Genomic DNA, 14,775 nt, shown 5'->3' on the forward strand with positions numbered 1-14,775 from the left:
GACCTACACACCTGGGAAAACATGGTCAGTTTGATAAAAAGCCTGTCAACTTAGTTTATATTAAACTTGATTCTCCCAATTGGAACTGTTACCGGGGCTTGTATGACATTTTTCTAGTGTACACATTCATCAAAGTGATCTAGGTTGGATCACTTCTTGGCCTAAAAGTTCCTAAGCACTTCAGAAGTCAGCATCATCCAGTGCTTCTTTAGCGGCTGAACACTACATACACGGTAATGAAAACTGCCATTCTAAAATAAATTTGTATTCTACATTCTCTGGTGATTTCACACATGAATGCGGGGTATTTGGATCATATCCACCCCTGCCAGTCCTCTATTTGAAGCAGTTACTGCCTTATCTTGTACTCATGTGGTTGGGCTTTTGTTCTGCCTGTTCACTCATTTCAATGAGAGCCTTTAATCAATTTATATTCATTTTGCAATATAAGTCAACCATTCTCATATTTTTGAAGTAGAAAGGAAAGAAAAGGTAAGTATTAAATGGGTTTAATTGGATTTCTTAATACCAACCACATTGCACAGTTACTATGTCAATAACTTCCCATATTTCTACCTGCAATGGTTTGAATAAAAATGGCCCCCATGAGTCCATGGGGAGTGGCACTATTAGGAGGCATGGCCTTGCTGGAGTAGGTGTGGTGTTGTTGAAGGAAGTGTGTCACTGGGGGAGGGCTGTGAAGTCTCAGATGCTCAGGCCTGGCCAATGTTGCTGTCACTTCCTGCTGCCTTCAGATCCAGATGTAGAACTCTCAGCTCCCTCTCCAGCATCATGTCTGCCTGCATGGTGCTGTGCTTCCTGCCATGATGATAATGGACTAACCCTCTGAGCTGTAAGCCAGCCCCAATTAAATGCTTTCCTTTATAAGAGTTGCCATGGTCATAGAGACAGAAACCCTAACTTCAGGTCATAATCCCAGGATGCTTTACTAGGTTCTGACGATTGGCATAATGGCACTTTCAGGGACGAGATGAAGGAACATAATAACTGTCCTCAAATAAAAGGCAATGGGAAATGCACTGGGTCTTGAGAAACACATGCATGCAAATTTCTTACAGCTGTTTGGAAAAGCAGCATACATACTCAGAGTTGCCTAAGAGCAGAGTCCAAACCTGGTGCTGTACTAGTGGCAGGTTCACAATGATACCTGAGGCCATGTGCTTTTAGATGGGCTCAAAAGCAATCAGTGTGTCAGACATTGAGGTGTGCTACCAAGAACACTCATGGGAGAGAGAAAGGTGCCACTAATGATAGGGAGGTGACTTTTGATTTGTGATATACAGGAAGGCCTCTCTGCCTCTGTAACATTGCAGTGGGAAGAAAGTGTAAGACTATGCTGTGTGAGTAGGAGTAGGTACACACACACACACACACACACACACACACACACACAGCCTTCCCCAGAGACACCAGGAGTCATTTACAGCTGTCCTAAAATCTTATTGTATACTGTCTTTGAAGGGACACTGATTTCTGAAGCCCCAATAGTCTTTTGTACACAAGGGGATTTATGGGTAGCTTAGGAACCTTAGTCTGGGATCCACCTCACCACAAGATCTGTTGCGTGGTCTCAGAACGTAGAGGGAACACACATGCTTCATAATGGACAGACCTCTATGGTGGTCAGAGAGAACAAGAAGAACCTGTAATTACATCATCCATGTTTCTGGTACAGTTGGAGAAATTAGTGCAGACATCAAAGATGTGAAAGTTGTAGTAGCGAGTCTTACATATTACAGTACAATGAGCTTATGCTGGGAAGCCAGTGGACGGGGAAAGGCTGCTGCTCACTGATTGGGTCGTGCTGCCCATTGGAGCTCCAGCTCAGTTCACACCAGAGCAGACCAACCCAGCCTTAGTGTTCAACGCTCAGCTGCTAGCCTCCTATTAAACACAATTATCAGCCTTCATGTGACAGAGACAATGATCATACTATTACTGTTTTGCCTCAGAGCCATGCCAACTCTGCTACCTTCTTTTCTTTGTTTGTTCAACACAAGGTCTCACTCCATATTCCATGCTGGCCTCGATCTCACAGCCGTTTACCTTGTCAACCTCCTGGGAACTAGGGTTATGGGGGCAGAGACACCATGCCAGTTTCTGCTGAGTCTTCTAAGGGCTGCACTTCCTTCCTTCCAATTCATAAAGCATCATGTTGGCCACTCCATTGATAGCATGATGTTACTCAGTGTGATGTTATTCAGTGTGTGCAGCCAGTAGCAGGTACTCCCGGAGCTATACGCACAGGGCCTGTCATGCCTGTGAAAGGTTTAGCGTATTCAGTGGTCTGGACAATGAGAAGACTGCTCTCCCCGAGTGAGAGACAAACTGAGCACCCTCTGTTGCCCAACACAAAGAAAGAATCACACCATCCACAGGCTGTCTGGGTTGTGGGTGGCATGGTGCACTGTTCTGCTGGCCACTGCCTGCTCTGAGTGAAGACCACAGCAAGGCGAGGCTCTGCAGCAAGTCTGGGCTACTAGACAAGCCACACTGATTGCTGACCTGTGGAGCCCAGTGGAACCAGTGGGACTGCAAGTGCTATCTGGAAGCTCTTCCTTCCCCGGTAGGAAATCAGAGTGCTAGCCTGTCTTGCACTGGGCCAAGGACATGCCTTGTGCCTTGATTACAATACACTTGAAAAACAACTCTTGGCTTGTAATGGGGCTCTGATAAGAGACTGACTACAGAACAACAAACAGCTGTGTCCCCTCACATTAGACTTTCATCCAAACTGCAGAGCGTAGAGATGAACACATACAGCAGCACCCCATTGTCAAGTTAGATTGGTTCACAGGACACAAGGTGAAGTCAGGTACTGAAAGCACCACAGGCAGGTGGCAAAGGTGCCATGCTACAGCTTCCATTCCTTCAGCTTACACCCACAGATTCACGGCGAGCTCCTCGCTACAGCTAAGGGAGGGACAAGGACAGGTCTCTAAGTAAGCCTGCAAAGCGCTGCTCAGAAGTGAAGGGGCTAAATTATAGCCCCGCTCAGAGTGCCCTGAGCATCAGTAGAGAGTCCTCTCCTTAGACAGAGCTGCAGACAGTACATCTTCATATGCTACAAGGGGAAAGGTAAGATGCCTAAGAGAAATCAACAGGAACTCATGAGCAGTGACTGCAGGGTCCTCACCAGGGGCTTGGGAAGAAGAAGGGAAGATTAGTGATAAGAAGGTAGGTAGACAGAACTCTGAAGACATGTACTTGAGGCGAATACATCAGAACTCTATGATGCCTGCCAGAATGCATCACTCTGGAGGAGGTACTCAGACATCAGTGAGGAAATTCTCTATTTAGTCAGAGGCAGTGGTCATTCAGTGGGCTACGGATGAGAAACAGGGATGTTATGACCTTGAATTGCCCAGCCGGTAAAGCTTCAACAACAGGAGCTTCCCTCATTGGGGTGACCATGAATGCTGACTGCCCAAACTGTTCAGGGTAGAGGATAACACTGCACCTCAAGAGAGGAAAGCAGTTATCACCTGGTGCCAGGGCTGATTCACCTGGACCCCTCCCGCTCCTTGACTGCTCTCCCTGTCTGCAGTCTTGAGGACAAACCACACTGTCAGCGCGTTTACAGGTCTTTCCATGCCTCTCACAGCACCCCATCTGCAGACTGCACAGCTCCATCCAGGAGATAGAAAGGAGCAAACACCTCCCAAGTCCTGTGCAGCAAAGTTTCAGTATCAAAACATAACAACAAGGATTTGAGAGAAGATCATCAGAACATCATTTGAAACACAAATGTTAAACTCCTGAACAAAACACTGGTATACCAAATCCATAGATGAGCAAAAAAGAGAATATACCAGGCCAATTGAGGTTTTCCCAAGGAATTCAAGGTTGTTTAAATATTTATAAATCAATAAGTTATAGAATGAATAGTCTAGAGGAAAGAAATCTGTAGGTGTCAATACAGATGCTAAGTGTAGAAAATTTGAAATGTGGTCTTGATAAACTGGTAATAAACTAGTGAGGGGGAACTGCAAAAGCCTGCAGTGCATACCTCCTATGAGCTGGGGTTGACATCAACCTCTTGTAGATATGGACAAGGTCTTAGAAGCCCCTGGCCATGCTGTTACCAGTAGTGTGTGAAGGAGGTAGAGCCAAACACAAAGGATATAGAGCTTGCGAGTGAAAATCTAAATCTGCCATTTTTCATAGATGATGTGGTTTTTAATATGAGAAACTCAGAAGAATCCGTACACCATTCAGTAAGGGGCTGGTTATAACAATCAATATACAAAAAAATTAATTCCACTCATCTGTACCATCAACAAACAGAAAACGAAATCTATCAAATGCAGCTTCTTAGAATAACCATGAAAACAAAGGCACGTCTCAAGACTTGAGGCAATTCCTGAGGCGGTAGCCATTGTAAATTGAAACTACAGCAAACTGACAACTCATTAATATGCCTAGCAGACCTGACATCCTGACACATAGTAGAGCACCAGGGAAAGACCCCGCCCCGCCGTGAGATCACAGGGCTCCCTGGGGATGCGGGGTCCCACTGCTGACCAGCACCACCGCAAATAAGTGGCAGATTGCTATCCCAGAAAGACAATTCCACATTGGAAACAAAGTTTTACACTTTCTTAAGTTGAAAAATCATAATTGCATCACCTTACATGGACAACACACGCATGTCAAGCACACAGGACCAAATCTAGTCAAAATTACAAGACACCTGTATGTAAAAAATACAAATGCAGTAGGTAAGAACTAAGTGAATGGAATGATTTGCTGTTGTAAAGTCCTCATTTTTCCAACTTGATTTAAAAATTCAATACTGTGTCAGTTAAAACTACAGTGGGATTTTTAAGGGGCTCGTCAAGCTTTTGTGCAGGAGAGCAGAAGAGTGGGACCAGGGCGAAGGAAAGTCCATAAAGAGCTGCTATAAACATAGTGTCACAAAAGCCGGTCATTGTCAAAGTGCATCCCCACCCCCATGGCTCCTCATAGCCCACGAGCACATCTGTGTGCACATGAACGATGCCGTAGAGCGTGAGGGACACTGCAGGTCGCTGGGGGAAAGGACAGACTTTCCAACTAATGATTCTTGGGCAGCTGTCCATTTATGGAGAAAAGAAGCTGAATTCCTACTTCAATCACACACCAGTTAATGATTTAACTGTGGAAAAAATTTTTAAAAATATCCTTTATAGAGTTATCTTTGTGCTTTCAGGACAAGGAAGACATTTCCCAAATTAGAGGAGACACAAAAGCACAGATCATAAAGAATAAAGTTCTTCCTCATTAAGATTCAGAACTTCTGCTTTGCAAACCCTCCATCTGAAGTGTAAAGAGCACCCGTGAGCTACAAAACCACACATGAGATGGTAGGCTCGGCCTCCCGCCCGGATCCAGACTCCTACAGATCAATTAGGAAACAGACAAACAACCAAGCAGAAAAATGGCCAAGAGAGATGTGTAGATGCCTTACACAAGAAAACACGGGTGAGTCAGACTGTGGAATGTTTCTACACACAAAAATATGCTTAATTTCATTAAAAAAAAACAACTTAGAACAAATGAGAGACTGGCAACTTTTCAAACATGACAAGAGCAGGGGCTGCTGGGGACTTGTAGCAACTACATCTTTGGAAAATAATCTGGCATGCTAGGTGATCTCAAGGAGCTAATATCTTACTGACAAATAATTGGCTTGGAGAACTTGTCCATGAAGTCCAGGAGTCTTGGGGCAATTTATGTGAGTTCATACAAGCCCAGTGTGTAATTAAAAACAAAACAGAAAACAAACAAGCAAACATGACACACAGTGCCAGTGACGGAGTGTACCTGTAAGGGAACACTATGCAGCAATGAAGAGGACGATGACCACACATGCAGATGAATCCTGAGGGCTAATACGAGGCGACAAAAAAAGAAATACCCAGGACAAAAGGCAAGAAGGAAGGAACAGAATGGAAGGCCTGGCCAGAATAGCTTTCTTATTTTATTTTTGCCATGGGCTGAAGTTACCAAAATCAGAACATGGAAATCAGAACCATCTGTTGACAGGATAAGTAAGTGAACTGGACAGAAAGAAACTCAGAATAAAGTGTTTTGAAATCTGCATCAAATCACAGAAACAGAAATAAAAGTCTGCTTTGTTAAAGTGGGGAGAAATGGTGCCACTTCACCATCATTTATATAATAGTTAAGTGCTGATGTCACCCCAAGAACATTAAGGGATTATTAAGGTGACATTGGTTCAGTCTTAACCACTGCACAGAGAGGGGACCAGAAAGAGTGGTTTAACTCTTACAACTACTAAAGGTTACAGAACAATTTCAGAACAAGATCAAGGAGCTGAGAAGATGGATCAGTGAGTAAATGCTTGGTATGCAAGCATGAAGATATGAGTTTAGATCCCAGTACCCACATAAAAGCCAGGTGTCCCCACATCTGTCTGTGACCATAGCATTGTAGGGTAAGACAGGTGTACTGCAAGGGCTCACTGGCCAGCAAGACGAGCCAAAACAGCAAGCTCCAAGTTAAATGAGAGACTTTGTCTTAAAAAAAAAAATAAGGTAGAGAACATGGAGGAATACACCCAATGTGGACATCTGGACTCTTTGTGTGCATGCACAGACAAGTGCATACGAGCATGTTGAGTGTGTGTACACAGACACAGGATGAGTGAAACGGGCTAGTCCACAGCACTGCTAGATAATTGTCTGGACAAGCTGCTGTCTACAAACCGCTCACAAACCCTTGAAATGAAGACGGACTACATAACTCAAGCCATGAAAATATAATGGGGTGAACATATCCTATAAACATGGGGAAAACTGTCTTGTAGTGTGTATATTTAGTATTGTGTATGTGTGTAGTGTGTTGATGTTGAGCTCCTGTCCTCGTGTGTGGAGACTTAAGGTTGATATCTAGTCTTTCCTCAATCTCTTGCCTTCTTTACTTCTATGTTTTTGTGTAAATTTTTAAGTTTAAAAATACAAATGGATGTGAGCATCCTGGCATGTATGTGGAGCTCAGAGGACAACCTGTGTGAGTCTATTCTCTCCTTCTACCATATGGATTCCAGGATCAAACTCCAGGCTGTCAGGCTTGGCAGTAAGCACCTTTACCAGTCTAGGCTGGGTGCCCAATGAGCATTAAGGATCCATCTATCTAAACCCCCTTTCCCTAAGGCTAGGATTATAAGTAATCTATAAGTAATTTCTATTAAGTAATTTAATTTTTGAAATATAACTGTATTTCTTCCTTCCCTCCAAACTGCCGTGTACCATCACCCTACCCCTATTCTCTTTCTAACTCATGGCCTTTTTCTTTCATTGTTTCTCTCTCTCTCTCTCTCTCTCTCTCCCTCCCTCCCTCCCTCCCTCCCCCCCTCCTCCTCCCTCCCTCCCTCTCTCTCTCTCTCTCTCTCTCTCTCTCTCTCTCTCTCTCTGTGTGTGTGTGTGTTCCTAAATACACAATTACTACCTGCTCAGTCTGTATAACGTTACTTGGTATTGGATAGCCGGATAGCCAGTTGGTGTGCTCTTTAACTTTAGTGAAGACTGTGTCTCCTGCTCTAGGCATTCCTTAGTTACTTAGTCTAGGGCTGAGGCCTTATAAGCTTTCTGGCTTCCATATTAGCATGGCTATTGGTATTGTCCATGTTCGAGTCCTGTTTAGGCAGCCATGTTGGTGAGACTTCATTGGTGTAGTTTCTGACATTTTTAGGAGACATAATTTCCCAGCAAACCCCCTGCTCCTCTGTTGTTTTCTTTGTTTGTTTGTGTTTTTTGAGAAAGGGTTTCTCTGTGTAGCTTTGGAGCCTGTCTTGGCACTAGCTCTTGTAGACCAGGCTGGCCTCGAACTCGTGGATATCTGCCTGCCTCTGCCTCCTGAGTGCTGAGATTAAAGGCATGCGTCACCACCACCTGGCTGCTCCTCTGGCTCTTAACAATCTTTCTGACCCTTCTTCTGTTATGATCCCTGAGTCTTAGGTGCAGGAGTTATGTTGTAGTTAGTACTGGGCTTCACAACTCTGCATTTTGATTGGTTGTGGTTTTCTGCAATGGTCTCCCTCAGTTGCAAAGAGAAGTTTCCTTGATGAGGGGTGAGAACACACTTAACTGTAGGTATGAAGATAAATATTTCTAATTTAGTGAGGAATTATGCTGTTCTAGTAAAATGGCAGTTGTAGGTTCTCCTCCAAGATCCATGACTTCAGTAGCCTTAGGAAGTTGGCTAAGTTTCTAGATCCAGGCACAATTTTCTTTTGGTTGAGTGGGCCTTAAGCCCAGGAGGAGAGCAACTGGTTATTGGCAAGACACGCATGCCACTTCTACACCCTTAGTATTGTTCCATGCCGGCTGTTGATGGTTCACAGGCGTCATAGCTGGGCACACTGCTGATTATTTCTCTCCTTTGGAAGATGCACGGCACCTTCTGATGCCATGAAAGTCAGGGCAGAGGCTTTCGGATCAGATCCAGGTGAGGTTCTCTGGACCCTATGTCCAAAATGCATGGCAACTTCAGCAACAGGGATTTACCTTCTACCTCTGCGGGCAATCAAGGGCAGCAGCAATAGGTTGTATGTTTTGGGATTCTCTTGGACAGCCCTAACCAACAACTCGAAAGAGGGCTTCTCATGCCTTGTTGGAGTTCTTGTTAGATAATCTACTCTATGCCAGGCTCTGGGGATCTGAACTCAGGTCTTTGTGTGTGTGTGTGTGTGTGTGTGTGTGTGTGTGTGTGTGAAACACATACTGGCTATGAAAGAAAAAAATAAGATAGAAAACATAAAACTTCTTTGAACACATCACTGAGAGTTGAAAGACAAGCCACAGCCTTGCTGTGTAATTTGCAACACAAATTACAGACATAAATTTTATGTGCATATATATGTAATGCTACAAAATCAATTCAATGAACAACAAACAATACACATGACAAATGGGTTAATTATATAAATAGGCAAGCCACAGAGGAGGAAATAAAAACACCCAATCAATATGTGGAAGTATTCCAATTATACCAGCTATGTAATGCAACTTTCTTACAAGTGATAAAAATGTAAGGCTTGAAAATCTCAAGTGCTAGTGAGGGTGTGAAGGATGGGCTCGTGTGTACTGCAAGCTCGGATTGGCACTGATCTTTGAGGAGCTAACATAGCAATAATGAAAATGGGCAGACAATACAGCGTAGGAAAGCATCTCTAAAACCTCCCTGAAGAACACTCACATATGTATACAAGGTTATTCGCCAAAGCCATAATTATGAGTGAAAAATATAAAACAGCAAAATGCCCACTATCAGGGGAATAATATATATACCCAGATATTATAGAAGATTAAGAAAAACCTCTGGATAGTGACCAACATGGAAGGACAATCAAAGAGTATTCTTGTTTGTCTTTTTAAGATTTATTCTTATATATTTTAAGTGTGTGTGTATACTGAACTCTGATCTTCTAAAAGAATAGCAGTGCTCTGAACAATGAACATTTTTTTCACCACTCCCCCACCAAAAAGGTATTTTTTTTATTGATATTTATTGAGCTCTACATTTTTCTCTGCTCCCCTTCCTGCTTCTCCCCTCCCCACTTCAATCCTCCCCAAGGTCCCCACGCTCCCAATTTACTCAGGCGATCTTGTCTTTTTCTACTTTCTATTTCCCATGTAGATTAGATCTATGTAAGACTCCCTTAGTGTCCGTATTGTTGTCTAAGTTCTCTGGGATTGTGGTTTGTAGGCTGGCTTTCTTTGCTTTATGTTTAAAAACCACATATGAGTGAGTACATGTGATAATTGTCTTTTTGTGTCTGGGTTACCTCACTCAAAATATTATTTTCTAGTTCCATCCATTTTCCTGCAAAATTCAAGCTGTCATTATTTTTTCTGCTGTGTAGTACTCCATTGTGTAAATGTACCACATTTTTCTTATCCATTCTTCGATCAAGGGGCATTTGGGTTGTTTTCAGGTTCTGGCTATGACAAACAAAGCTTCTATGAATGTGGTTGAGCACATGCCCTTGTGGCATGATTGAGCATCCTATGGATATATACCCAAAAGTGGTGTTACTGGGTCTTGCCAAAGTGGTATTCTTACATGCCACATAGTTTCAGAAAAACTAAGAATAATGTTCTAAAACAAAATAAAGCTAGCTGCATATAATTCAAAATATATATGTATAAATACACAGAGAATGGTCTAGAAACATCCCACCAATTTGTTAACTGCTTACCCTTTGGAGCTAGATGACTATGCTGGATAAAGATGGTCAGGATGCAGAGTGGTTTTATTTCCAATGGTTAAATGTCTTTAATGAGTATATCAATTTATTAGCTAGGCAGTTATAAAGCAAGTATAATTTATACCATAAATTTAAACCACAAATTTAAGAATCCTATAATAGAGGTATTAGGAAAGTCATGTGAGACCATACTGAAAGGAGAAATTAGTTAGCACACAGAAGGATTTTATAACAGTCATGACATTTTCTCTGGGCCTTGCTATTTGAATAGGATTTTGTCAAATATTTATAATGTGATAGAAAGCTGACAGACATTTTCCAAACACGCAAACGGGCACATAAATGTATATGCCAACGTGCATTCTACCCAATTTTTTTTCTTTCAGTGTTGTATGAAATCCATGTATCCATGGAGAGGTAGAGGTCTTCTCTCCTGTCTGTTGAGCTTGGGCAGGATTTTGCAACTGCCCGGATGAACAGAACATAATGGTAGCACAATGGTGTGGCTTCTGGGATCGATTATTCAGCTTCTACTGGGCAGAATATGCTCACCCTGGGAACCCGGTCACCATGCTGTGAGGAAGCTCTCGCTAGCCCACGTGGAAAGACCACTTAAATGGGCTCATGTGGAGAGGAACTGAGGCCCCCAGTGGATAGCCAGCAGCAATGGCCAGACACATGAGGGAGCCAGCCTTCAGAAGATTCCTGTCCTGGCCTTTGAGCTCCTCAGCTGAGGCTCTGACATCTATCTATCATGGAAGAGGCAAGCCATTCCCACTGTGCCTTGTCCTAGTTCCTGACCCAGAGAATCCATGAACATAATAAATGGTATTTACACCACAGAACTTAGACCAGCATGTCACCCTGGAACAAAGATGGTCTAAAGAAAAGGGACTACACACGGAATGTCGCAGAGTCCTGAGAGTACTGACTGTTTGGAGTAAAGGGATCAGAAAGATAAGCTGGGATCAAACTATGGAAATTTCATATGACAATATGAAAAAATTAGATTTATCTCACTGGCAGCAGAGAGTTGTTGACAGTTGTGAAGCTGGGAAGTGAAATGCTAGGATCTGCATTTTAGCAAGCCAGGGAAAGGCTGGAGAAAAGAAAGGCTTAAAAATAGGAAAAGGATCTAGGGAGATGGCTCAGTAGATAAAGTGCTTGTTGCACAGAAAAGCAGAGTAGGCGTGGAGCCTGACCACAACCCTAGCACTCAGGAGACAAAGACAGGATTCCAGGACAAGCAGGCTAAAGAAACTAGTAGGAATTGGTGAGCTCTGGATTCAGTGAGAGAGCCTGACTCAGTAAACAAAGTGGAAAGCCACTGGGAATGACACCTGGCATTAACATCAAGTCTCTTCTATATATGGCATGTGCATACACTTGCACATACACATCCATACATGAACACACACACCCCACATACTCACATATTAAAAATAACAAGAAGAGCCCCTCTGGCTTAGATGGGTTCTGGCTAAGAAAAACAGTAGAGGCATTCCCTTGTGTAGCATGTTCTGTGGCTTCTCATCTTTAGGGTGGCCTCTGAAGCTATACTCAACTTCACTTGTGTTAAAGTGTTAGAGGGAAAAAATATATTCATACAAAACCCCATATCTGCAGAACCAAAAGCAACCAAAGTGTCTTATAGTGGCAAATCAATGATCTTATTCTATACTCAGGAGAAAGGAGGGATCCTGCCATGAGGAGAACTTTCCGTCAGGTAAGAACCTCAAAGAAGCCAATCTAAAGTAGGTGCTTATGCATGATTCCAGTGCTGCGGCATTCTAAGAAAGGAAACACTACGCAGACAGTAAAAAGGTCAGTGGCTGACAGGACTGAGGGAGGCAGGGGTGAACAGTGGAGCACAGAGGGAGCGTGGGGCAAGGCTACATTGTATGGTGATAGTGGATGTATGCCATGCTAGTTAAGCTCACAGAATGTCCCGCACCAAGAGTGAACTGGGACAAAGCTACAGACTTAGAATGACCATCGTATCAACGCAAGTCTGACTGTAAAAAACGTGGCGAGCGACAAGCTGGATGTGTTTTGCACAGGAGCAGAGACATGCTGCACTTTCCACTGAGTTCTGCTGTGAATCTAAAACTGCTCTCAAAAAGAAAGTCTATATTTGAAATGCTAGGAGGCAGAAATGTTAGACGATGTTAGAATACAAGAAAGTTTTCCTACTGCTCTGCCTTCAAGCTTTCAGACTTCGGCTGCCTGCTGTAAAGGATGTCACAGGAACACTAAGCAAGGCAGATGTGGTGGCATTCACCTTCAATCCCAGAACCCAGGCAGCAGAGACAGGTGGATCTGAGAGTTATTTCCATGACAGCCTGGTCTACGTGGTGAATTATAGGCCAGCCAAAGCTATACAATGAGACACTGTCTCAAAAATTAATTAATTAAAATTTAAATGTCAAGCAAACTGTCCCTGGATTATAGCCATTTATAGCAATTACCTGTGCAAATGCCATCCCACACACGTATTACCACAACCTCAAGTTTTGTTGCATTTATTATAATATTCCTTAACTTCTCATAAGCATTTAGAAGGAACCATTTATGAAGGTGCCCTTGTGCTTGTAAGGAAAGTGAGCCCACACTAACACACTGGGGGCCATGAGGAGCCACCTCTGTGAGACAGGACAGGACGATTGAGAGCCAGAAAAGCAGAGAGACAAGGTGAAGGGTACTGAGGACATCTAATGAAAGCTTTTGGGTCCAGTCCCAAGACACTCTAGCCCAAGGCCCTCTCAGGATTTACAGAGGAAGTAACAGCCAGCGAAGATCTGAGGGCAAATGAACAAACTCACACATGGTTTTGTTTTTTGTTTTAATCAGCCTTTTAATTCTTCTGCTTCTTTTCTAATACTCCTCTCCTACTTCTAACTTCTCCTCGATTCTTCCTCTAGATTTTTTTCCTCTGGCTTCAAAATTCTTTTCCCCCAGGAACCTTGATGCAATAAAGAAATTACAAGGGGGGGTTGGAGAGATGGCACAGAGGGTAAGAGCACTGATTGCTCTTCCAGAGGTTCTGAGTTCAATTCCCACCAACCACATGGTAGCTCACAACCATCTGTAATGGGATCTGGCATCGTCTCTGGTGCAAGTGTATATATAATAAATAAATAATTTTTTTTAAGAAAAGAAATTACAGGGGCTACTTCTCATTGGTCATAAGCACATTCCTAGGGTAAGTGATAAGGAGTTGAGCCATTGCCATGGCAACACAAGGGTTTCAAGGTTTCAGCAGTAAAACTGTAACCAGATTTGGGCTGGGGGGCACAGTGCCCAATAGCAAACTTTGAGACACGGGTCTACTGTTAGCAGACTGGCAAGTGAAGAACTGGCATGCTTTTCTTAGGGTGCTTTGTATAGCAACCTAGGTTGGACATCTGTGACTCCGACCTTGTGCACAGCTGTAAGGTTTTAAACTTATGATCTATTTACAAAAAGCCTCTAGTCTAGCTTGAACTTGCTTTGAGGTGAAAGTGAGCTGTGTACAGTTAGCCTAAGCAAAAGAACAAGGCAGGCTTTTAAATGTCCACAGCCCTTGTGGGACAAATAGATCTAGTTATAAAGCATGTCCCAGCATATATTCTATACACCAAAATTATGTAACTAAATGAAAAGCCATCTTCCTAAACATCCACAGATATATGTGCCCATAGATTGAGATGCAATCATGAGATTACATATACACATCACATGAAAATGCATGGTAGTAGGGAGATATCATAGCTGTTATTACACAAGGGAAATTACAGAAGAAAGCAACAGTTTTCAGAGTCAGTGGTCTGCAAGCCTTGCTGATAGGGTACCCATCAGGGAATACTTCCTCTGCTGGGTTGACATCTGAATTATCAATTGCTATATGATGTAATTGTGTCACAATAGCTCGTGATAAATGCTCCTGATAGATGTCTCATTCATATCTTGGTGAAGGATGGTCTACCCTACTTGCTGAGCAAACCTAGAGGAAAGCCTATTGCAGCCAGGATGCAGTGTGGTGTAGAGTGTGCACTTAGCATGTATGCCATGAGGCCTGGGCTCCATCTTCAGTCCAAACTGGGACTTCATGTAGAGCAGGGACTGGAGGGAACGGTTCAACCAGAGCCAGAACACAGGGTCCTGACAGCAGCAGAGCCTAGATGAGACCCAATATTGTCATTTATTGGAGGTGACTTTGGTGTCATTTTGTGTATTTATACTGTGCCCTTTCCTCCAGGTTTTTTGAGACAGGGTCTTACACTGCAGTCCAGGTTGGCATGGATGTGGCTGGCTTTAAGTTTGTGGCAATCCTTCTGTCTCACCATGCTGAGTGGCGGGATTGCAAATGTGAGCCACCACACCCAGATCTATACTGTGCCCTTTTCTAATGTCAATTATTCACAAGATGATTAAGTAAGCTGTGGCAATGAGGCTGGCTGTGCATTATGCTTATGCACATTTTCATTTAATGCCTGTTTTAGAAGGCGCTCCCTCATTAAACGTCATCAAAAATAAATTACACTAAAAACATACTAAAATTG

General features: G+C 43.1%; 1 protein-coding gene across 1 annotated transcript in view; it reads right to left on the reverse strand.

Annotated features, from left to right (window-relative positions):
• The window catches only part of Enthd1 (ENTH domain containing 1), a 106,875-nt gene that overhangs the window by 41,123 nt on the left and 50,977 nt on the right, over window positions 1-14,775 (reverse strand). The gene's annotated exons all lie outside the window — the stretch shown is intronic.

The sequence above is a fragment of the Microtus oregoni genome, unplaced genomic scaffold (genome assembly GCF_018167655.1).
Source record: "Microtus oregoni isolate MIOR12 unplaced genomic scaffold, Mior012 000022F_ref0000154, whole genome shotgun sequence".
NCBI classification, from domain to species: domain Eukaryota; kingdom Metazoa; phylum Chordata; class Mammalia; order Rodentia; family Cricetidae; genus Microtus; species Microtus oregoni.